Source organism: Diceros bicornis, chromosome 25 (genome assembly GCF_020826845.1).
Source record: "Diceros bicornis minor isolate mBicDic1 chromosome 25, mDicBic1.mat.cur, whole genome shotgun sequence".
In the NCBI taxonomy this organism is placed as follows: domain Eukaryota; kingdom Metazoa; phylum Chordata; class Mammalia; order Perissodactyla; family Rhinocerotidae; genus Diceros; species Diceros bicornis.
Window position 1 is genome coordinate 29,242,293 of NC_080764.1, and position 25,920 is coordinate 29,268,212.

General features: G+C 40.4%; 1 long non-coding RNA gene across 1 annotated transcript; it reads left to right on the plus strand.

Annotated features, from left to right (window-relative positions):
• The first annotated feature begins 8,734 nt into the window (after positions 1–8,734).
• Positions 8,735–14,313, plus strand: LOC131421937 (uncharacterized). Its single transcript, XR_009223986.1, has 3 exons — positions 8,735–8,914; positions 9,057–9,222; positions 13,948–14,313. It is a non-coding gene; the product is annotated as an uncharacterized LOC131421937 (long non-coding RNA).
• Positions 14,314–25,920: the final 11,607 nt, after the last annotated feature.

Sequence of the window (25,920 nt, forward strand, 5' to 3'; positions counted from 1 at the left end):
TCGGATTTAATAATAGGAACAATTACGTCCTAGCACTGTCTGATAAGAAGAAAAATCAGATTAGGTCAGTAATTCTGGTTTAGAGATAATTTTACTATAAAACCATGTCTTTTTCTTGTGTACCTTACATATAATCCTTTAAGGAGTATTCAGAATGGATAAGAGTAATGCAAGGTTACTCTGAGCAGAAAATAATTTATGGAGTTTTCTTGGCAGATTGATATATAAATAGCAAGTCTTTTTTCTTACAGCACAGGGGGAAAAATGAACATACTTTGAACTTCTCTAGTAGGACTTCATTTTTATTATTGCCGCTAGATCTAAAATTTCAAAGGGATATTCTACAGTTTTGAATTCTAGTTGAAAAGTTCACGTTTCATGCATGTTACTCCTGGATTCAGTTTTGGGAAATGGTGGTTGGTTCCCAAATGACATGATGGAGAAGAAAGCCCTGGTCTAGGAGTTGACAGAGTAGGACAAAGTCCTTTCTATATGTTTGTTATTGCTAGATTTGTGATGTTGAACAAGTTACCGTGTCTCCCTGGGCTTTAGTAATCATATCGCTAAAATGAATAGAATGAGCTACAAAATTTCTAAAAGTTCCACTTGGTTCTAACCTTCAGTGACTTAATGTTCTCTAAAGTCACAAATTGAGTGTTTTGGGGCTTTTGATAGCACACGTATCCTAACATACTGGCTTACTTGGCAGCTGGCATTAAAGTAAAGATCCAACTCAGCAAATCTGTTTTATCTTTCCTCGGAGTCTGAGCTGGGAGAGGGAATGACCTACCCAAGCACTCACGCGGTCATTATTCGTATGGTGAGGCGACTTAACAGCTAGCTTGCCTGTTACTTGGTTGACATACCCAGGAGTTATCATTATTACATCCTTCATGAATTGCTTGATTGATGGACTGTAGTATTTTTGCAGTGGCACATTTTGCAATACTCCCTTTCTTTTGATGGTTTTAAGCCATAGAAACATGATGGAAAATCAACTCTCTTTCATGTGTATACATAATTGGCTTTGAATTTTCATGAGATCAATCTGATTATAACCATTCTACACTGGACTAGAGTAATTCATAACAAAGAGCAGTCCATCACATTCATGATCATGAAATTGTAGACCATTTATGTTTTTTGTTAGGTTACAAAAATATTGTATATAAAACCCTCTAAGAAATCCTTAAGTTCCTAACTGCTCATCCAGGGCTCTTTTCACTCTATCACAGTTCCAAAAACAAAGTAAAATATTTGCTGAGAGTAACTCAAAATAACTCCTCAGATTACCAGAAAACCTTTGCAAGTTCAGACACCAAGGCACATAAATCTAACTGCTTCTACTCCTGGTTTTAAATGGGTTTCAGGGACTAAACACCAAGGTGTCTGAATTGTGTATCAATGCTCAGCTTCCAGAAAGTGACTTGAGAGATTAAATGGTAAGTCTAGCTTTGCACACACACCCTTTATTGAATATTTTAAGACTCAGCACATTTAGGGGGAGGGCAATGTTGCCTGACAATAGAGAATAATAATTGGTAATGCATCACAGATCAAATTCATGAATATTGGTGGGTGTGTAGGTGTTTAACTGGAATTGACCTTGGGATAGAAAGCTCATGGCAAAAAGGCTCTTCAGTAAGATAATCCATACTTTTAAACTGCAAGTTCCACATGAAGATGAAATTTATGGTCCTAGCAGGCACTCAAGGAAAGCTTATGAAGCTGAAATGAAGCTGTTCGTGGCCAGCCAACCCTGGGGGCAATGGGAATACACTTTGGCACACTTAAAGGAAAGTGTGAAAACCCCTCAAAATTTCAAGTGGTTTTTAATGGGTTTTTCAGGCTGTAGAGGTTTAGGGTTAAGCAAGTTCTTTTAATATTTTAGAATTATGGACTGAATTTCTAAAAATAAGTGTACATATAATTTATCTTTTCTTTCAATAAGGATCTGTGTATCTGTCTCTATATGTATATCTATTCATATCCATCATCCTTGCATCTTCCAAAGATGGCCATGAGGAAATTTGGGGCAAAGACAAGGAAGAAAGATAGAAAAGGGAAATGAGCAGGAATGGAAGGAAAAGGAGAGGTGGAAGAACGTTAAGAACTTAGCCAATCTATATAGACTATTTTTGTCTTGGATAAGTTTCTTATATATTTCTCTATGAGACGTTACTATTAAAAATGATATTATAATGAGCTCTGACTATTCTTGTTTCAGTGTAAATCAGCAGATAAAGCTCTTATTTTCCATTGATAGTCAGTCCCAGGAAAGGGAATCCCCATTTAGTTGACAGGATTCTCCTGTTAGTTTTCTTCCGTAGCTAAAATGGAATCCTCTCAGCACTTCCAGTGGAGAGCTACAAGGCAAGCTGGCTTCCACATCTTTCAAGTCAGTGAATGCAGAAGTTAGTCCACTGGCTTCAGTGGTTGAGAATTCCATCTCCTCCCTCATGACTGCATTTGTACCTTCCTGAAGCTGTGCACTTGATAAAAATGATGGATGACTCACCCAAATGGAAATGACCATTCTTTCATTAGGTGTATAGCCCAAAGTTTGAGTTGAATTATATATAATTTTTATGAAAGAAAGTGTATCAGTCATTTTTTGCTGGGTTATGCTGCAATAACAAATGACCCTCAAATTTCGGTGTCTTATAAGGGTAAATGCGCTAAGGTTTTGCTCATGTTACATGCCGGCTCTAGGTCACTTGTGGCTCTGCTCCTCATCCTCTTCACTTTGGGATCCAAGTTGACAGAGAGCCTCATCTGAGGACATGATGAGCCTTGGTCAGAAGGAAAAGAGAGAGGTGGTGGAGCGTCACAATGGTTCTCAACGCTTCTCCACATGTCACTCCCACTGCCGTGTCATTTGCCAAAGAAAATCACGTGGCCAAGTGTGACAGGAATGTAAAGTCCTCCTACATGACACAGTGAATATTTTGAAAAATAATACAATCTACCAAAGAGAATATGAGATATAACTGCTTAAAGTCTTATTCTCTGCTGGAAGACTAAAATGCCAGCCTGATCCTTGCCTTGCCAGTCTTTCTCATAACTTATAGTTTTATCCTTGTGACAACAAAACAGAAAAGCCAAGGAGCAAGATTAGTGAGGAAAATCTTTTATTGGCACTTGTGCTACTGAATTTATTTAAAAAAAGAAGTGTCATAAAGAGGCCTTCAAACTATACCCAAAGGACTATCTCCCACAGGAAGCCTTCTCGGATCAATCCAACAGTCTCCCACTTACCAGTTCTTTTTACGACAGTCCCCTTCTGCTGCCTTTACTCCATCAATGAACCCTTCTCTTTGTGGTAATATAAAATAATGACGAAAACATGTTTCACTGCTTATTTCTCCTATTGGTTAAAAGTTATATAAGAGCAGAGGTTGCTATGCAGCACAGTAAAGTTATTGCCTAGCTGTGAAGTTCCTTAAAATCATACCAAACCCTAACTTGGTTATTCTATTCACTTCTCAGAATGAGAAAATAATTTAATTTAAAGACCTTTCATCACTTAACGTTCTGTTTTTCAAGATATAGAGTAAAGCATAGGCAACATTCATTCGTTCATTCATCCATTCAACAAACACCAAATGCCCCTTATATTCCACATGCTAAGCCAGATGCTGACTCGTGGCACCAGGTGCTCACAGTTTCTGCTCTCATGGACCTTACCTTTTAGTGCAAGTGACCCAGACAAATCAAGTAATCACACAAACATAAGTATAAATCATGATGAACACTAGAAGAAAAACTTAAAATGTACTGTAAGAACATATAGGAGACCTGACTTGCTTTGTCTCTCTGTGAAGGCTTCTCTGAGGAAATGACAGTTGAACTGACATCTGAAGGGAGAGTGTCAGTTAACTACATAAAGAATGAAAGCAAAACAATTCAAAGAAGATGCAAAGGCATGTACAAAGGTCCTGAGGTGGGAGGAAGGGAAAGAAAGGCCAGTTGTGAGGGAATACACAAAGCAAAGCAGCACACAAGGTGAGAAGCAGGTAGGGTCTTGTATGCCCTGTTAAGAGTCTGTGTCTTTACCTACTGAAAGGTTTTTAGGAGGGAGTGACATGACAAAGTGTGAATTTTTAGATGTCACTCTGGTTGGCCTATGAAATGGATTGGAGAGTGGCAAATAGATGGCAGGATACCAATGTAAAGTCCTTTGCATTAGTAGAGATAGGAATTTCTGCTCAGTGCAAAACTGGCATCTAAAAGTTGGATGGCACACTACTGATATTCTGAATCTCTCAGTTCTAACATTTAATTTAAAAAAGAAACTAGTCTCCAGTCTAGCAGAAAAAAATTTAAGTTGGCTCATGGTTCATGATTTACAACACCATTTAAAATATACCTCCAAGCTAAATAATCTCAACTATATCAAAAGACTAGGGCTATGACCCTCAAATAATTTCAACAGTTGGGCTTCAAGGAATCCATGAAGCTCCTGAAATTCCATGAAAATTGTGTGTGCTTATGCTTATATGTTTTTCTAGGGAAAGAGTCCATAAATTTGATCACATTGATGACCTCCAAGTAGTTAAGAACCACTGGTTTACATTATCACATGACCAACCCATAGTTACTCCATTACCAGAATGCTGTCTTGGGTAATATGTCTTGAATTAACGGAAGAGGTTAACTGACTGCCAAAGGTTTGAGCTCCTCTTCCTAAGTGAAAAGTGGTTGCTGGGAAGTGGCTGCCCAGCCAGAGACTGTATTTCCCAGTCTCCTTGCATATAATGGGGAGGGGACATGTGACTACCTCTGACCAATAGAATGTATGTAGACATTTTGATTGGTGCTCGTGTGTAAAGTTGGGTATGTATCTGATATACTTTTTCTGTAATTTTTCCACCTTCTCTAGTGACCTTGGAGGCCATGTTTTGAAACTGGCAGCATTACAAGATGGAAGAATCCTTGATTACTGAATCATGGAGGCAGTCAGGAGAGCTGTCCAACTATGAACACCTGCATTGGATTTTGGTGATTAAGAAATTTTTATTATCTTACGCAATTGAAATTTAGGATTATTTGTTACGGCAATTAATTTGCTCTGGCTTACAAAAAGAACATCTCACACAGGAAGATACAACAAAATGGGTGTGTTGGCTGGGGGAAAATCCTCTTTGGATTTCTTTCTGGAACAAAGAAACAATGCTGTCTTGCAAACCATAATTTCTTGTTGGTGTTTTGCAATGTGTAAATTACTCTGAGCTCAAATTTCTCACAAATCCAGTCCTTGGTTGCATGACAGGATGATTACCATAGATAGCTAATGTGAATGACTTCTAACCACATGAGAACAAATTTAATAAGGTAAAAGAGAGACATGTTTTAAGTGGGTAGAGATACTCATTTATTTGTTCATTTATTTAACAAATATTTGTTTATTGAATTTCTTTAATGTGTTTTAACAAGTACCTGGAATTTTGTTTTAATCAGGTATGGTAAGATAACAGAGACAACTGTTTTTGGAAAAAGAGGTGTTTGCATACAGTTCCCAAGAAGATGGACACACCAAGCCATGCAGGGCCACATGGGGAAGCACCAGGGTTGGTAAGGAGGCAGAAGGAGTGAAGAGAAAACAAGGCCAACAGCCTTTATTTTGGTTTTCATGGGAAGGAACGGGCAAGGCAGGGTAAGCAGCTGAACAGGTTTAGGATTGGATAGTTTGAATAATTTTGGCAGGCTCTGGGGTGAATGAGGGCAGGGGAATAGTGTGCCTAACTGCAGGTGCCTGATAAAAGGAGGTGGGTGGGAGTATAGATTCAGGATGGGTTAGTTTGCATATGAAAGATGTGCTTACAGGCAAATTGTTCAGTATCTCTAGGAGGGACAGTTTCTTCTCAGTCCACAGGGCCACAAGATGTCAACGCATCATAAAATATACAAAATAAAAAACATGATTACTACATAATACAATAGACATATTTAAAAAAATTAGGCACCAGGGTCTATGTAAATCAAATTAACTAAATAACTACAAGGACACAGATGTACTAACATTCAGTAGATACAGTTAACATCTCATTACTCCACACCATGGAAGTCATTTTGATCACTGCACGTTTCTACCAAGATTACTCACTTCAATATATACATCAAGTTCTTCAAAATAAAGTCGTGGGTATTTCAAATTATTAAAATGAGGTTCTTGCAGAATTATCTAAGTACTTCAGGGTTTAAATTAGAGTTTATATTGAAACATGAAGCTGAAAAGATATGCAGTCTACATTAGTTCTGGAAGATAAATGCAATCCCCCTTAATAAACATCTTTAGTTCCCCTCCTCCTCCAGAACAACATTTTAAAATACAGTCTAATGCCTAAAACTTTTCAGGGGCTGCCCATTGCTTATTGCCAGCGTTTTCAAACCTCAGTCATTTATAGACCACCTTCTCAATTTTTGCTATATCTGAGTAACACCTTTTTTGCATTTTCCTAATTTTTTCTACAGATCAACTCACTATGGTGCTATGTTAGCCTCATCTTAAGCAATTTTTGTATCTGTATAATTTTGGATTTAACATGCTAAATACAAATTTTTTCCTAACTTGTATAAAAATAAATACATAACTACTAAAAATCTTTAAAATGGCATCAAATATGCCACCCTGTGCAAAATCCCAACTGGGAGGATGGTGTTCAGTCCACTGAGCATATTTTTCAAGGCTCCTCATCAGGTAGCCCCTGACTCCCTCTTTTCTACCATCCTCTTCAGTTGTCCTGGCATCAGTCATGATGACTGACCTTAAGACCCTGACTATGCTATGCTCTTTCCTGCTTCCATACCTATCTAAATAGGGTCTGTGCCTTTAACGCTGCCTTCCCCCACCTTAGATGGGCCCTTAAGCTGCCTCTAAAAATCCCCTGTAGCTCTGTGCAAGGGCTTCTCTCCAGGCTCTCCCTCCAACTCACAGCCCCAAACCTGTGTTGCCTCCAGTTCCTGCTTCTGGACTGCTGGTTTTGGCCTTTCTACTTTGTCCTGTTAGGATGGTATCATTGGGTATCATTTTCCACTAGGTTTAAGTTTACCTTCATTCCTGAATGCTGCCCTTGGAGACTCCTTCAAACTCTGACCCCCTGGGCCAATCCTGTCTCATCCCACTCAATTTTTCATCCTAGGTTCCTAGAACCCCAATTGGAGTACCACATTGCAGACTTCCCATTTACCCAAGGGGAAAACAAGGCTTTTCCAGGGCTAGTCCCTTTGCCTGAAATGCTCTTCTTCTCCTTGGTCTTCTGGTATGCTCCTCTTAAGCTGAAAAAACTCAGTTCCAATATCACTACTTCCTGGAAGCCTTCCTTACCCTTCCTAGGCAGAGTTACATTTTTCTTGTTCTGTTGTCTCAGAGAACTTACTGTAATTGCTGTATTTATTCATCCAATATCTGTCTTTCTGGCTTGTTTAGAGAGCTACAAGACAGGGCATATACTTTAGTTATCTTTCTTTCCCCAGCACTTAACACAATGCATAGTACATAGTGTTTAAATGATGTTTATTGAATGCATGAATAAATTAATAAACTGGAAATGTATTAATATATACCTTGGAATAGAGTTTTGAAATTTAGTTCCTGGATACGATATAAGAATGGGAAGACAATGGGAAATGTTCCTACAATAAAATAATGTGAAGAATAATTATCATTGAGCTTCCCTCCAATCCCTGACTCCCCATGCTCCCTTCCTCTACTCCCCACCCCCCTATTCCCCACTCCTAGGCATAAGAGACCCATGGGATAGCGAGAACTTTTACTTACAAGATGGAGCAGGAAGTGGCCTGTGACCCAGGGGTGAAAGGTCACGTTCATGCCCAATCCCCAGAGATCCACTAAACGAAGTCCTGTGAAGAATTTTGTTAGGGCTAAACACTAGGCAAAACACTGGATATTTACACAGTACATTTTTCCCTCGTTGAAGCTGAAGAAAAAAGAAGTGAAAAGAGGAGGAAAAGCCAAAATTAAATAAGCCAGCTGGTTTAACTTCTCTTTTTACATATTTTCCACTGCAATCCTCTCTTAGTCATAAAGTCTTTCTCAACCACTTTACTGCTTTTCATTTGGTTGAATTTTCTCAGTTTTTTTTACATTAAAAAAAATACAGAATGAAAGGTTGAGTAGATTGTGACTTTATTCTGTTTCTCTTCTACCCTTCCCCCTCCCACTGACACACACACACACACACACACACACACACACACACACACTCATGCTTACTATCCAACTGTCTTTGGTTAAAACCAGTTTCTGACAACAGCTACCCAGAAACAGGATCTCTGCTCTTTTTTGAGAAACAAAGCCCATCTTTCTTGAGTTGCAAAAAATATTCGATGTTACTCCCCACTCCCCCTGCCTGCCAGTGTCACACACTCCATTTCCCCGTCTCCTTGCAGGCAAGGCTTCTGAAGAAGCAAGAACAGCTGCTGAGCAACAATAGTTCCTTACGGAGCCAGTCAATAGACAAGGCCTAATTTTCTTGACCTTTCCCCCCACTGCTCCCTCCTCAGAGCGAGTGTTTTGATTCTGGGCTGTTGGGGGAAGGGAAGGAGGAGAAGAGAGGCTCCTTTTTTACTTTGTCTTTCTCTGTCCTTAAAAATAAAAGAGAGAAGTGTTCATTGGGAAATTTTGCTTAGTAATTTTGTTCCCAGTCTTAAAAAAACAACCAAAAAAATACGTTGTGTCATGTGTGTGCATGCGTGTGTGCATGTGTGGACGTGTTTAGCAATTCCATCTGAAGAGGAGTCGCTCCATACAAGAGGCCACTCTGTTTCGGGGGCCGAGTGATTTGCTCGGTGAAGGAGAACCTCACTGGTGTTGTTCCAGCAGGCCACTGCACTTGGACAAGCCCGCCAATGAGGGAGGCTTTGGACATTTGCAGCAGTTCGGCATTTCCAAGTGGGTAAAAGTTAATGTTAACTCCTTTAAAGAATCAAGCAGGAATCCATATGTTCTGTTCAGCTCTCAGACAAGAACCACCCAATAACACCTCTCACCATGGGATAACGAGGCATTCATTTCTACAAACTCTTCTTACCAGGTTGGGAGCATCTTATCTGCCTGGAGCTCCAGCATAACCCTGGCTTGGTGGCTGCAAACTGCATTCTGGATACGCCGGTCACCCCCATCCATTGCCATACCAGCTTCCCACGGAGCAGCCTGACGCAGTGGATCCTTTCTTTTTTGAAAAAGTCAGCGAGTGAGAAGTAAATCAAAGCTTTGAGCCTTGCCTGCTAGGCTGCCCATGTGTATGGAGCTCAAAGGACCTGCTTCTCTCCCTCTCCCCCTCACTAACAAAAGAGCCACTAATCCTGATTCCCTTACACAAAAACGAAGTGTGAAACCAGCCTAGGGACTGGAAATAAAATGAGTGCTGTAGGAGCAGCTGGCACATTCATGCCCCCAAAAGCACTAGCTGGCACGTCACCCTGAAACCCAATCACTCTGTCTCCGTGGGGGCTGGGGAGGGATTTAGTTTTGCTACAACACAATGAAGTATATTTTTAACAAATAAACACAATTTTGGCAGAGCGTAGGCATCTTTAGCCAGTAAATGCTTTATGCACTGGCTGTCAACTCTGTGTATCCCTTCCATCCTCAGCCACCACCCCCCGGGGTAAAAGCTGGGAAAAGAAGTGAACTCCCACAAATACATTAAATCGGAGAAGAATGGCTGTGCCCCCATTGTACAACCAGATATTACTTCTCCTTCTGATTAGCCGCTGCCTAAACAACCCTCGGTAATTTTATTTGCATTTTCTGAAGTCTTGAATCTTGCCTAATAGCTAGCAAGGTTTGTATTTAATCACCATTTTCTGAACTCTGTGTCTTGTCGGCTTCATCTTTTGTCAGAGCAAACCCAGCCCAAACTTCTGGGAAACCTAAGTGCCGAATCTTCCAGGCGGGTTAGATAAAGAGTTGTGCTGAGAAGAGCTGCGTAGTTTTCTTTGAGTGTCTTGGTGTCAGCGTCTGTGGATTCTTTGGGACCGGGGATGAACCAGGTTAAGGAATACAGCCAGCTTTTCTTGGTACCTAGGCCATGTCCCACGCTGGGAATTCACAGCTGCCGTGTGGCGGCTTGGGGGAGATTTATTGGGAAAGGGTGAGTTTTAGTTAATTCCAACAGCTCGTGAAGCCACAGGTGACTCTCACCCAAGGGTTCAGATGCTCTCTCCAAGAGAGAGAGAACTGTGAGGGAGAAGTGAGAAGAATATGCTGAAAGCAGGCAAATAGAATCACTGAAGGGAAAGAACATTCACGTGGGATTCGCACTGCAAATAGGGAAAATCCCAGAGAAAGAATCCCTTCTCTTCTTCTGAATGCCACTCCGGGCTCCCTGTGGCTCAAAGCCTTTTATAATCGAGGTCTGAATTGGAGTGCTTCCCGAGGCTGCTGCCTGTGATGACACTTAATTTCAAGTAGCCAAGTCCATTTCAACCCACATTTTCACACTGACAAGGTGAATCTGAATAATAGCTTTATTGAGGCTGGTTTTTGAATGACTTGCCCAGTCAATCTGAATGTCACTTTTTCCAAACAGAATATGTTTAATAGTTCAGAAACAACCTCTTGTGACCCCAGAATTACCTCAGGAATCTAGTCAAGTGCAGCTCTTTGAACGTGCTGGTCTCAAAGGATGATTGTCTCCCATTGTTCCCTTCCAGGTCTAGCTTATTCTGTCTCTACTGAGATGTTTCACCCCAGCCATGCCTAAGCTCTATCAAAATCCCTATCAAAATCCCTGGCCTCTTTTCAATTCTCTGCTACCTTGGCTTCAGAGCCTAATTTGATTTTTCTTTCTCCTCCTAGCGTCTGATCAATCCTTCTCTGTATTTCATTGGTTTTGTTTCCTTTTCCAGGTCTCTGAATTCAAATAACTGCGCAAGGTTTGGTTTCTGGTTGTATCACAGGATGTTTGTGCCCAATGAAGCCTGACTCTCCAGGGTCCCAAGATAGCAGAGCAGTTCCAGGTTTCATGTCAAGACAGAGACAGAACAACTTCTGAAGGGAAACAGGAGGCCATCTCCTCTCAGGCCTCCTTAGGAACTTCCCAGCGGACTTCTCAAATCTCATTGCATAGATTTGTGTCCCGTGCACATTCCTAACAGAGCTGGGAATGACCATTATTGGCTTAGACTGATCAGGATCCACCTTCTGGATCCAGGAACAACTTTGAGTGAAGCTCATGGCTGAGAGAAGGTACGATGATAACTGAACCAAATGGGAATTCAGTTAGGAAGGTCAAGGTGAGGAATGGATGTTGGAAACCAATAGTGTCTACTACACTGCTTTTCTTTGTCTTTCCTTGGAAACTCTTGGATTCCGAAGATTTTAATTGCCTCTATGCAGATGAGTTCCAAGTCATTATCTTTGGCCAAGACCACTCCTGATTTCTAGATATGCATTCAACATTCAACATTCACATGTTGTTACCTCCAATCCAACTATGTAGGTGAAATTCATCTTCCCTTTCCTCTCATCTGCTTCCCTCAGACTCAGTCCTTCTTTTGACCTCCCTACTTCTGTTTATGGTAGCACCATTGTCCTTATCATTTAGGCTTCCTCTCCATTACCTCCCTTCCTCTAGGCTGTGTTAAATTAGTCACCAAGTCCTGTTGATTCTTCTTTGGAGAGATTTCTCTCATTCCTCTTTCTTTCTACATGCCTAAACCAGCTGGTCTTGGACAGGTCTCTCTTCTTTCAGTCTCTTCACACTGGAAACAGACACCAAATAAATCTTGCAAAACAAAACTTCAACTGTCTCATCCCTTTACTAAAAAAAGTCTTTATTCCTATTATCTAAGATTTAGTACAAACTCTTTAGCCTTATCTTCAAAGTGGCCTTCCTCAATCTGATTCCAACCTACCTTTTCAGATACTTCTACTACTCTCTATATGAATCCTTCACCAACCATAAAATTCCACTCATATTCTTTCCAAACACGTCTTGTAATTAGAAAGAGATGATGGGGGCTGGCCCCGTGGCTTAGTGGTTAAGTGTGCGCGCTCCACTGCTGGCGGCCCGGGTTTGGATCCCGGGCGTGCACCGACACATTGCTTCTCCTGCCATGCTGAGGCCGCGTCCCACATACAGCAACTAGAAGGATGTGCAACTATGACATACAACTACCTACTGGGGCTTTAGGGAAAATAAAAAAGGAGGAGGATTGGCAATAGACGTTAGCTCACAGCTGGTCTTCCTCAGCAAAAAAAAAAGAGGAGAATTAGCATGGATGTTAGCTCAGGGCTGATCTTCCTCACAAAAAAAAAAAAAAAGAAAGAGATGTAGGTTTGATTCCACAGCTTGCCACTTGCCAGCTGCAAGTCTTTGGGCACATTACCTTACTTGTAGGAGCCTCAGATTTTTTTCTTTAAAATGATTTTTAGGTGAGGCATAAGTAAGAATAAGAACATTCTTAGGCTGTTTACTACTTAGGCATATTTAATGGGAATGATTATCTCTGTACTCATCAAGTGTATTGGTTAATGCATTAATTTTCTATTGCTGCATAACAAATTACCCCAAAAACTTAATGGCTGAAAATAATTTTTATCTCACAGTTTCTGTAGGTCAAGGACCTGGATGTGGCTTGGCTGGTGATTTTGGCTCAAGATTTTTTAATGAGGTTTCACTCAAGTTGTTGGTGGGGACTCAGGTCTCATCCAAAGGCTCAACTGGGGTGGGAGAGCCACTTCCAAGCTCACTCATGTGGTGTTAGCAGGTATAGGTCCCTCACCACGTGCCTCTGCACAAGGCTGCCGCACAACATAGCAATCTATGGCTTTCTCCAGACTGACTGCTCCAAGAGAGAGCATGAGAGAGTAGACCCAAGATTGAAGCCACAATTTGTTTATAACCTAATTTCAGAAGTAATAGCCTATCACTTCTGCCACAATCTATTCATTAGAAGTGAACCAATAAGTCCACCCCATATTCAACGGGAAGAGATTATACAAGGGCATGAATACCAGTAGGCAGGAACCACTGGCGGCATCTTAGAGGGTGCCCACCATAGTCAAGGGCTCTTGGTTGATGGGAAGCAAACTCACATTACTTTAAGAAAACAGGAAATTTATTGGAAGAATACTGAAGAATGTCATAGAGTTGGAAAAAAGGTGCAGAAAAAAAGGGTCTCAGCGACTGCATATAGTGCATCAGTCATTCCTTCTCTAATATTTTCTTCACAATAGTTTTAGAACATCACAGCCCCCTAGATTTTTTTCCTACTCACCTTTACGGTCCTTCTCATATTCCTTTGCTAATTTTCCTTTTTCTCGTGATTTTTAAATGTTGAAGTGCCTCAGAGATTAGGCTTCAAACCGCTTCTATTCTCTATATAAACCCACTCCCTAGGAGATGTCCTATAACCTCATGTTTTAAATGGCATCTAGACATTAAATAATTCCTTTATTAGTTAAGATAATGCTGGCTGCTAAACAAACAAATTCAGAAATATGTGCTGATTAAGCATGATAGATGCTTGTTTCTAACCGACAGAAAGTCTGAACTGGGTGTTCTTGATCAGTAGACAACACTCCTCGAAGCGGAGATTTGGGCTCCTTCCATTTTCTGGTTCTGCTGTCTTCAAATTAAGCTTTCAAGATTTTCATGTTTGTTTGTAACAAGCCAGAAAAAAATGAAAGAGTATGAAGAATCAGGCACAAGAGAGTTTTATGGGCCAGGCCTCGAATGGTATCCATCATTTTCATTCATATGCACTGGTTAGAATTCAGTTGTATGATTAGATTAAATTGAAAAGGTGGCTGGAAATTTTAGTCCAAATGTGAACCCAGGAAGAAAAGCAGATAGGTTTGGGAATCAGTCTCTAATCACGCTCATAAAATTTTGCCTTTTTACCTCTTGCCTCAATCTTTCTTTCTCCTTTTAACTCGGACTCACTTATCTACTTTCTCTTTTGGCTTCTGCCCAGGTAACATCCCTACAAGCTATATATGTGACTAGAAACGCAGAGCGATTCCTCTTTTGGAATTTCAATTTCAAATATTCTGGGAAAGATTCTTGCCGGCCCTGGTTGAGTCACCTGAACACCACTTGGACCTATCACTGTGGAAAATGAGATGTTCTGATTGGTCTTGTCATCTCTCACCAAGAAGACTGCAACTCACCAAATGAACTGAAGGCAGCCACTGGAAAAATTTCTGTGAGCTGAGCCGACACCACAATCTGTGCCTTTCTCACAGAGTGCTGATGCTGATGTAGAGCACAGAAGTTGAGGTAAATATTGCTAAGGCATAGATTTTAACTCATCAAGTTCATTGGGATTGTGTGATATCATGTAGCAAATATTGTGACATTAATCTTTTTTCATTCATTCATTCATTTGGTGTTTATTAAGGACCTGATGCAAAGCCCCATGTGAGAGGCATTAGAGTACTATTATATGCTGAGAACATGGTAGGCATTCAGGAACTACAACTGAATCTCTGTCATGTTCTTGTGATTCAGAGATGCTTTTCCTCTGGGCAGGAAATGGTCCTGCTTGACTTCACCTTAGCACCACCACTCAGTCTCATCTGTGCCATCACCTGAATCCTGGAGGAGTTTCTGCTGGTGGTTCTTAGATTCCACTGGTGGGAAGAGTAACAAAACTAAGATTCTGTCAGTGTGGGAGTTAAAATAAAATCATGTAATGTTCCCTGGCTCTTTACCAATGAAGACTGCTCATTTCAAGCCTCTTTTTGCCAAAAAGGCGATGAACAAGCTGTACTTATTTATAATTGTTTGAAACAGTATCTCCTGTATCTCAACTTTGCCAGTACCTCTCCAAAGCAGGTGAACCAGAGGTGGATAGGTTACGGGTCTGGGTCTCAAGTTGATTGCAAATTGATCCTCCCTCCCCCCAAAGCATTTCAGCTGCAGGCATTGAACTGATCAGGTAAAGCACTCACATTCTCCTTTCCAATGATACCTTGAGGGTGTGGTTCTCAAAGTGAGGTTCCCCAGACCAATAGTATCAGCGTCACCTGTAAACTTGTTAGAGATGCAAAATCTTGGGCCCCATTCCAGACTTCCTGACTCAGACACTTTGGGGTTGAGGCTCAGCAGACTGTTTTTTAACAAGTCTCCCCCTACTCCCTACCCCCCACCCCCAGGTCATAGAATGTCAGTTAAAGTTTTGGAATCACTGACTTTAGGTGTTCTGTTCCACAAAAGTGATTTTTCTGATGATGAATAAAATGGAAAATTGACCTTTTCTTGGCTCTACATTTCTGATTGTATTTCCTCCAAGAGTTACTGTGGTGGTAGTCCAGCCAATATCCTATAATGACTCTTTTCCTATATGAGGAATGAAGAAAAAATCTGAACAGTGGATGTGTGTGGTTTGCATTTTGCTTGGTTTATTCAACCTGATAAAAAAAGTAGACACAGTTTTCAAACAAACTTATTCCAGTCCCAGTTGTTTTGAGTGAAAGATAAATAGAGAGGAATAGTTTTGTTTTTTTCTTCCATTTCCTCCCTAAAGCACACACCAAAGGCTCCAGGAAACAGATGCACAAAATGACTTGATAGTTTTTGCAAGGCAGAAGATGCAACCAGACTGAGATGTGGAATTTGACTATAGTTGATGTTACAGTTGCTATTTCTCTATATTGAGATATATACATGTTAAAAAGAAAAAGGCAGAACAACTCCATCCTTTCTGAATAAAGGAGAATGAGACCATTATAATCCCAGGTCCCCTAGTGATGACTTAAATTTTCAAAATTACATTTGACAATGCATAGATATTCATGTAGGGAGGAAAAAAGAGAAATAAAGAAAAGATGATCATCCCAGATAATTGGAAGCTGCTAAAATCGTGGAGCATGATGGGAATGGCGTTACTCCCAGGAATGTTGCTTTAGAACTGATCAAGGATCTGGATGAAGAATTTGTTTTTCACTATCATTTCAATGCCTTTCTGTATCCACAAAGCTAACGTTGTCACCAGCAGAGTCTCTAAGTGATAAGATTCTCACACTTGTTCTATTTGTGGCTATTTTATAATCTTGTGTGTTGGCCTCTTATAATTGTACTAAAGAGCTTTTAAAAAAAATGTCAGGTGCAAGGCTTTAAATTCTCTATTCAAGTCCTGGTTAATAAACCATGGTTTTTCAAGGATTGCCTTCAAATAGTCTCTTATCTCTAGCAGGCAAATATCAGTGGCAGAGGCTGATCCAGTGGGTTGCTGAATTATAATGTAGGTTGAATTCACAGCTTCATCAAATCTCCAAAGTAAAAGTAATCAATAAAAAAATATTGAGATATTTTACATTTTTTGTACTAAGTGTTCAAAGTATGATGTGTATTTCACACTTCCATTACAGCTCAACTGAGACAAGCCATACTCAAATGCTCAGTAGTCACATGTGGCTAGTGACCGCCATATTGGACAGCATAAATCTGGGCCATAAAGCCAAGCAGGCCAATTAACATCCGTCAGTGAGTGGATTCAATAATTGGTTTAAGGAGAGCTCAAAGGCCTCCTTACTTGGGTGAGCGAGCAGGTGACTCACTCTCCCAGGATTCCTACCGTTCCACCAGCTCTACCTCAAACCACTCCTAAGGATTCACCAGGTACTCTCCATGACAAGTTGGTTGGTGGAGAAGAAGAAAATACTGAGTCTGGTTTTCAGATGACTCTACACACTGTGGGCTGATGGCAGCTGGGAGGGGACTGCTATAGCTGCAGGGGTAGCCTTGAAGGAAAATGGGAAATGGAAGCTCATTAGGAAGAACTGCAGTGACACATCTAATTCCCCGCTTTCCCTGAGAGGAAACATGTCACTTGAGGATTGATAACTGGTAAAATTCAATATAGCTGTATGTGTTGCCTGCTCTATAAGCAAAAGGTGACCTCAGGCTGAAGTTAACCAATCTGAAGAAGAGATAAAAAGAAATGCTGCATTAGTCAGGTAGGTGTTCTGTTCCTGAAGTCTGCGATTTAGGTCTTTTAAAGTCCAGTAATTGGGAGTTTTGTTGGGGTGGAAGTCAACTACTTCCACACCCTAGTCTGAAGCAGTTTAGATCAGTTTAGCAGGAGATGGCCACTAAGGTGGCGGGCCACTGGCAAGGTGGGATTTAGGTTGTTGTCTTCTCACTTGAGGATTTAGGAATGACAGCGCAAACATTAGTAGGTGAAAGAAAGTCTCCAGACTTGAAAACTATGTCTAGATAAGATATTTGACTGTTCCCTGCACAGAAACTTATCAACAACAAACAGATGGGACGTCTACTAGGTTTTTGAGAGAACTGTACAGCCAAAGAAACCTCGAGCCTGTCTGAAATAGTTTGTGCCTGTAAAACTCCTTAAATAAGTTTCCAGGCCCCAAAACCCATACCACCTGGAAGTGGGCCACTGAAGCTAAGTAACCCCAAGTGTTATGGACTGAATGTTTGTGTCCCCTCAAAATTTGTATGTTGAAGCCCTAATATCCAGTGTGATGGTATTTGGAGGTGGGGCCTTTGGGAGGTCATTAGGTTTAGATGAGGTCACAAGGGTAGGGCTCCCACGGTGGGATTACTGTCCTTATAAGAAGAGGAAGAGACCAGAGCTCTCTCTTTCCCTCTCCCTCTCTCTTTCTCTTCCCCTCTCTCTATCTCTCCCCGCCCCCACCATGAGGGATGACTGCTAGAAGGAGGCCATCTGTAAGCCAGGAAGGATCCTCACCAGAAACTGACCACGCTGTCATCCTGATCTTGGACTTCCCAGCCTCCAGAAATGTGAGAAATCAATGTCTATTGCTTAAACCACCCAGTCCATGGTATTTTATTATGGTAGCCTGAGCTAAGACACCAAGGAAAGAAGTACTCTGCAAGGTCTATCTCAGCTGTGGTTGTGAAAGATAATGGACAAAGAAGAACTTCCTGGAGTAGCCTGTGTTGGAGCCACAGGGGCCAACGGACAAGGGAAACTCTCCCAGGGATTAGAACCATGGCCTGTCAGCTGGGTCAACAATAAACCTCCCCATTGTCCTGGTCCTGTGGTGGGTGTGCTGTTTCTGCCCTGCAGAATTTGATCACCGTGGGGGAACTGTAACAGCTGCATATTTCCTTTTCCTTCTTCCTGAAAACAGAGTTTTTTTAATTGCAGTTTCCCTATTCTCTTCACTACCATTTTATGTATGGTTTAATGGGAGTAATAACTCATCTTTTAGTCTTATAGCAGCCACATTTGAACCCAATAGAGAGGAATGCACACAGAGTCTAGGCTTAGAGCTAGATGTAGTAAATGGATGAAACTTGTTTCCGGCATGGGAATGAGTACATATATATGTTTGGGGAGCTTAGAGGGTGGAGTCCACTACTTGCTTCCCAATAGCCATTCCCTTCTTCAGTAACAGAACCCTGGGCCACGGCCAAGCTGAACAGTAGAGGATAGGAATAAGCCCTGTAAAAATTATTGTGTTTGAAGTAGTTATTCATGTACTATTGAGATTGTCCTTATTTTTCTTTTCAGTGAATGATGGCTATGAAATTGTTCAAGGGAAACTAGTAGTAATAGTAGAATGGGCTTTTTAATTAATCAGCTGTCACTAAATTTAGTGGAAAAGCCAGTGAGGCTTCTAAATGTCCAGTAGCATCTGACCAATTGTTTGTCACATCTGTAAATGCTCTAACCCTCACTTCTGTCAACAGAAATATCTATAATGAATATTCTTCAATTGTGAGATGTTTGGCGCTACTGCATGTCCCAGATGGAATCTGGGCATAAATTGGGGTTACTCCAGTTAACAGGATTTCAGAATGAGTCTGTTTCAGTGTTGAGATTAGAGAGAGATTGGTTTTTGGTTCTGTCTTGGGCCCTCAACTCATACATACTGATGTATTTAGGGAACTTTGTGAATATTCTTATCCCCATAACGTTCGTGTACTATTGGCATAATTCAGTAGAAAATATGTCTCTTTGCCACCTTTTAAATTAATCTCAAAACAAAGGGATATTGAGGCATAGCAGATCATCTTAGAGATGGTACTCTCTCCCTCTTTATTGCGAGAATCCATTACTAATTTCAGTTAAGCAGGCTGTCGTCACAAAAACGGAGTGTGAAAACATCCAGATAGATGGTCTACTTCCTAATTTTAAATATTAGATTTGCAACGTACTGAATAAAAAGCCAACTTCATCAAAAAAGTAAAATTTCTCTTTTATTTCTTACATAGCTACTCATTTAAGAAGGATGTTTTTCCAAGAAATTCCTGCACTGAGTATAGGGTTCAATCTTACACACATACTTTCCCACATATGATCCTGAATAGCCTGCTGAATGATAAGATGATAAGAAGCACAAAAGCAACACCAGAGGGTTCCTTTTCTTTCTTTCTTTTTTTTTTTTTTTTTTAAAAAAAGGAACAATGGGTTTATTGTGCAGGTCTCCAAATGACAAAATAGCTTGCTAAAAATGCAGGCTCGAAGCTAGTTGATGTTTCACTGTAGTTTAAAAGCTCTTTCCAAGCTTAGATTAACACATTGATAATTGAAAACCATCTGGACACGTTATATGTTCTAGATATTAATCTGAGGCTTCCAGGAGTACCTATACCTTCAGACCTTCACACTAGCTAAGCTGCCTTAAGTCCTTTCTAGAAGAAGGCGGGGTACAAATAAACCCATTGGTTAAAATAAATTAAGTTAAATTAATACAGTTGTTTCACATTTGTTGAGAGAGCTTTGAAGCTAGAGAGTATCTGTTCCTCTTATCTACTCAGCCTCATTAAAGATGCAGCTACCCAAAGCAATTTTATAACAGTGACATACCCTGAAATAATCCAAATTAAATGATTTCTTAGGGCAATGTTAAAGAGCTTCCAGATAATTTTACAACGTAAGGAGCCAAAGGCACTAATTTCATTTTGCTGCTGCCTTTTTCTATGTAAAAAGATGGAATTTGTTTTTTGTAGAGAGATGTTTACCATAAGATGGTTTGCTTACATTTATTTTCATGTGAATATAAACATCTCCCAACTGTAGAATTTCACACAGTTATCAAACAAAGGAAGGCTCTGCTATGAAAACTAATGTTTGTCATCACATAAACTACCAGAGCCATTGGCCATTGAGAATGGCAATGGGTTTTCTGGGAGTTACCCCATATTAGTGACCTCTGAGGATAGAGTTTGGGCACTTCCAGTACATGGATAAACTGGGGATATACAATTGTCCTGAACACTTAATTGAGTGTGGTGTTTTTCCAGGTAGTTTGTTTAAAATGAGTCTTCAAGGCTTAAAACCACTGGGCCCAGACCTCATATGCTTATAAGACCTGATGTGTTTTATGAGAAAATGTAACCAAACTGTATGTAGTCCTTTCTCCTACCCTGCTTCTTTTTAAATCTTCCTTGTGCTGCTTCTTTTAGTTTGTTCCCTTGCTTTAAAATTTATAGGAACCATCGTCTTAGAATATAATTTTAAATTTCAAAGGAGGACTTGGATTTGAAAGCAGTTTTTAAATTTCCCCCACATTTGGTCTGGGTGATGACTGTATTAAATCAGGCTTTTATGGAAACACTATCATTAAAAACTTCTCATGGTCTCTAGCGCCAGGATTTGGAAGCACAACACAGGCCTTTCTGATTAGGGGTATGGAAACTCCCACTTGTTTGCAATGGTTTTGTTTTGTTTTTGATTTAAAGTAATTCCCAGCTAATGGTCCCGTTTTACAGCTATTTAAAGAAATTCTAAACTAAAATTGTAAAGGAACTAGATGAAAAACATTAACAAAAAACATTAACGCAATAAATAAATTTGTGTCCCCACCCCTAACAGTGCACAATCCTTCAAACCTTTCTCCTTATATTTCTACCCTTTTCTTTGATTTGACTTGCTGCCTCCCTTGTCCTCCCTCCTTACCCTCAGGGGGCCTGGCTGTTTCTCTGGGCTCTAGAATCTTGTATCTGCTTCCTTTCATTTCTTCCTCCCATAATCCTCTAAGCCGTCAGTTCTGTTCTGTCCTCCCACTAATTTTTCTTGTTTTCCATTGCCTGCTCTTCCTCTGGGCTGATCCACCATCCTCTTCATTTCCTTTGGCCTGAATCTCAGAGGCCTCTTTTGCTTGCCTTCCTGTTCATTCTGCTACTAATCAGAAGCCACCTCTTAACCTTAGAGGTTTTCTTATTGTTTTTTTTTTTTTCTGAAGTCAGTTCAAATCTGAACAAATCTGTTTGTGGAACTCTCAGAGCAGGAATTTCCTGACCTAGCAAAGCAAACAACAGAGTATAGCATCTTATGTTCCAGAAGGAATTGTTTTGGTTTAAGGATGATAACTAAACATGCCCCTCCCCACTACAAGCTATGAAAAATAGATAGATGCCGGAGGCAGACGGAAGATCAACATATTGGCTATTGATAAATATTGATACTTATTGATAAAGCTGGACTAGAGACCTTGGCTTGACCTGTGGTCAGAACTAAGCTTCCACCTTAAACTGTCCCTTCTGGTCACAGGCAACCAATTGTTGAGAACCCTCCCCAGGTGTCTCACAGCACGGAGGAGGGATGAATGTGAGTCTGCTGAGAACTCTTGGTTTTCATCCTTGGTGATGATCCTCTCATACTATTCCCTCCGGGAACACAGTGGCAAATGCAAGTACACAGTTAACGCTGATGCTCAGTCCCTAATTTTATGCATTAGATCAAATCACATGTAAGAATTAGTTTAAATTAACCCATCCCTTTACCTAATACATCAATACATTTTTATAAAATTCTGACTGAACACCTGGTAACTTTCTGAGCACCAACGATGCAAAAATGAATTGGACACAGATGACTTTGGCCAACATCATACAGGTGCAGGAAAATTATATATAATTATATGCAAAAATATTGTTGTCTAGGAGGCCTATATGAAAAATCCTCATGGCACAAAGCTATCTTTGTTTGGTAAGTGCTGTTATAAATCCATTTAGACAGAATAGATAGGTTTTGTAAAGCTTGAAGCTTATAGAATTTGGAGGGCTTTCTTTGAGAAAATATAAAATTATGAATTTAAAATCAGGTTCAAAAGTGAATATCTAGAATGAGAATAAAAACCACAAAAAGGTTCCTAAAGCCTTGGAGATACAGGTCCCTTGCTTCTGAGATATTCTGAGGCATTTTCTCAGAAATGCTCAACATTTGCCCCCCCCCCCCCCCCCCGGTTTCTTGCTCCACCTAGAACAGTCTACAGCTCCCAGTGACTCCCAGAACTTACAGGGAGTGTGCAAGTGGGGCCTGAAACTTAAGTGTCAATGGCTTCAGGGTAAATCTGCTCTGGGGCAAATTTCTGGAGTTTGAGTGTTGGTTGGACCCTACCTTTAAATAATAGGGGAGTAACTTTGCAAAAATGGGAGGGACATGGAAGAGATCTATACAGTACAATGTACCATAACTGCTTCCCATACCCCCACCAATCTTCAGGAAAAACCACCAACATCACATTAGTCCCACTGTGTTTGTGTTTCTTATGAAAATGGGTGAAAAATTACTTTTGTATCTTGGTTGGTGTGGGATCAAAACAGAGCTGAGAAATGAATTGACGTATAAATTACCTACATTGCAGTATCTTCAATGCCATGGTAGATTTTTATTGGAACTATGTTATGTTACAATGTATAACAATATATATGCCAAATCCTTATAAAATATAACACACAATTATATACTATAAGAGATTTTGCATTTGTATCTGGTACTGGATTAATTTATGCTATATCTCAAACTGAAAATATCTAAAATCATGTATTTTTTCTCTGAAGGCTTCTCATGTATTTCTGACCTCAGTTAATGGCACTTACATCCATGCCATCCAACCAAACCAGAATCCAAAGTCACCAAGTGTTGTCTGTTGTACTAATGATATAAGTTTTGTTCCCCTCTTCCCTTTCTTAACCAGTGAGTACCCTTTTAAAGAGCCCTGCTGTGTGCTAAGGTGATGATGGGTGCTGACCATTCATTCATTGCCAAGATGATGAAGGGTGCCTATGGCAGACGGAATAATGCCCTGCCCCCACCAAAGATGTCTACATCCTAGTCCCTGGAACCTGTGAATGTTACTTTACATGGAAAAAGGGACTTTGCAGATGTGTTTAAGGGTACAGACCTTGAGATGGCGAGACTTTCTTGATTTTCTGAGTCCAATGTAATCACAAGTGTCCTTCTAAGAGGGAGGCAACAGATTAAAACGAGAAGGAAATGTGACTCTGGAAACAGAGGGAGAGGGAGAGAGGTAGGGGAGGAGAGAAAGAGAGATTTTGAAGATGCTGCATTGCTGGCTTTGAAGATGGGGGAAGAGGCCACCAGGCAAGCAATGTAGATGGCTTCCAAAAACTGAAAAAGGCAACAAGATGGATTCTCCCCTAGAGCCTCCAGAAGTAACACAGCCCCAACAACACCTTAATTTTAGCCCAGTAAGATCCATTTTGGACTTCTGATCTCCAGAATTGTAGAATAATGACTTGTATTGTTTTAAGCCACTATGTTTGTGGTCATTTTTTACGGCAGTAATGAGGAACTATTACAACATCAATAATTCATTCTTTGCCACTGTGGTTGAAATGGTCCATTCATCAGCCTGGAGTATTAAAGAAAGCTAACATTGTTAAAAAGAAAATTAACTGATCACTAAATCCTTCACTTTTCTTTCCCTTGAGGCTTTCGTCTTTTCTTCGTGTCGACCCAGAATCCCAGGAACCAACCTAGAACAAAGAGGTAGGCCAGTGCTGCTTAGAAACCCCAGGTGGCAAGAGAGCAGGGGACTCTGATCCACCAGAGATGGTCTGTGGGTTTCACAACATCTCAGTGGAAAACCTGTGAAGTTGCTGCACCAGCATCTACTGCTGTGACGGCAGCCTTGCTGGGCCCGTGCCTTGGTAGTTATTCAGGTGAGGATGATCTTGGTCTCTCAAAAGGCCAAGCCATTTTCCTAATGCCATCATCTTTATATTGGGAGATGCTTCCAGTCTTAGCCACTCTGTGCCAGAAACCCCAAGCCCTGCTGTTGAGGCTTCATCACTAGTCCAGACACCCTTTCCCTAAGAGAGAACCACTTTTACAGCTCATTTTACTGCCAAGAGACTTCAGTTGATATCATCTCAATCCATTAAAGATGTCAAAAATCCATTTAATCTTCAAGAGAAATGAACAGGATCACAACCTCTTTCTTTCTAAGGAGGCAATTTTGTCCAACATAAAACTTCTGCTCCGCTCCCTTGTGAGCAGATCTACACTTGGGATGTTGGCAAGAGACACAAGACACATTTCCACCTTCCCCAGAGAAATAGAGCCCATTCTCCAGATCTTACATAATTGCGTAAAAGTAAGGTGAACAGGTTACCAGGAAGCCAATTTTCAATATCCTGTGAAGAAACCTCTTGTCCTCTGTAGGTTGTCACTGAAAGAACCAAACATTACAAGAGTTAAAAAGCAAAGTAGCGTCTTCAGGAAGAGAGGTAAATGTCCCATAAAGTTCCGGTAACTCACATAACTTGAAGTTTGGTCATTGCCACAGTCCTGACGTGCCGCAACTGTGCATGTCTCCTCGAGGTTTCTCTGCCTTTAGAAATAGTGAATTGGTGGAATCACCACGCGACAAATGCTCCAGTTTCTTGATAAGAAGATAATTGTGAAGAGCTGTATTTGAAATGATCTTTTGGCGATCTGAAAAATGACTTACACTGTTATTTCATTCACTGTTACCCTCTGCTTTTTAGAAGCATATCAGCTGTCTGGGGTGCCTTGATTCCATTAAATATTCCCTGTTATTCTGGTTTGTTTTTATTTTACGGATTTTTAAGTTTGGGATCTAATGACAAGAAAGAACAAATCTATTTTTACATTTTCACCAACATCTACCATGGTCCTAAATGTCTATCTCAGGCTTTCATCTAGGCAAAAGTAAACAAATATACAAATAAATAAAAGTCTTAACAATTTTAAAGAAATTTATTGAAAATATTCTGTCTTGTAGTCACTGTGCCAGGTGCTGAAAATAGAAAAAGGAATTAAGTCAAGTCCCTGTTCTAGAAAAGTTCCCGGTTTCATGGTGGAGAAAAGCGTATCACCACTATGAGGTACATAAACACTCAATTGATATTTAAACTCCTACTTTGTGTTTCTGCAGTTTCAAAAATGAACACAACAGACACGGAGCCTGCCCACATGTAGCTTAGAGTCTGGCAAGGAGAGCAGCCATTGAACTAATTTTTATAAGTATGATCAGAGCATCATATGGAAATGTTTAAGAGGGCCACCACTTCAAGTTTGAAGGCAGGACAAATATTAGTTTGGAAATAGTGGTGACAATTGGGGGCAGGGTAGGGGAAGAGGGCAGAGAGATGAGTCCCAACACAGCATGTACAAAAAAGTCTTGAGGCTAAAAAGAGTATGAAGTGTCTTGAAAATGAAGGGCAAGCTGTTGGGGCTGGAGTAAACAGGAAGGCGGGGGAAGGTTGCATGGGTTATGTTTCAAAACCTTAAGAGAAGGTGAAATCTCTCAAGGAAAAGGTTTGTCAATATAAAGAACTTTTTCTTACAAGAAAATAATTGTACATGTGCATGTATGTTGCCTCAGGTACTTATTCATTCAATAAACACTTACTGAATGCTCATTATGTGCCATCTCTCTGGTAGGCACTGGGAATAAAAAGACGAATAAGGCAGGGTCTTTATATGCACAATAAGTAGTAGTTTGTATCATGATGGAGGCAGATACAAGATAGGATAAAAACAGAGATGAGGAAACAATCCGACGTTCATACTATTTTAACAAGAGGTACAATTCTTATGCAACTATTCTGAGATATCTGGCCAAAGTCAAGTCTAAAAACAATAAGGGAGTGCTAACTGGCTGTAGAAGTCCAGTCTGGTTATATGTCTGAATCTGGACAGGTTTTATTTTTACAAGTACCAGAGTTCCTCTCTAGA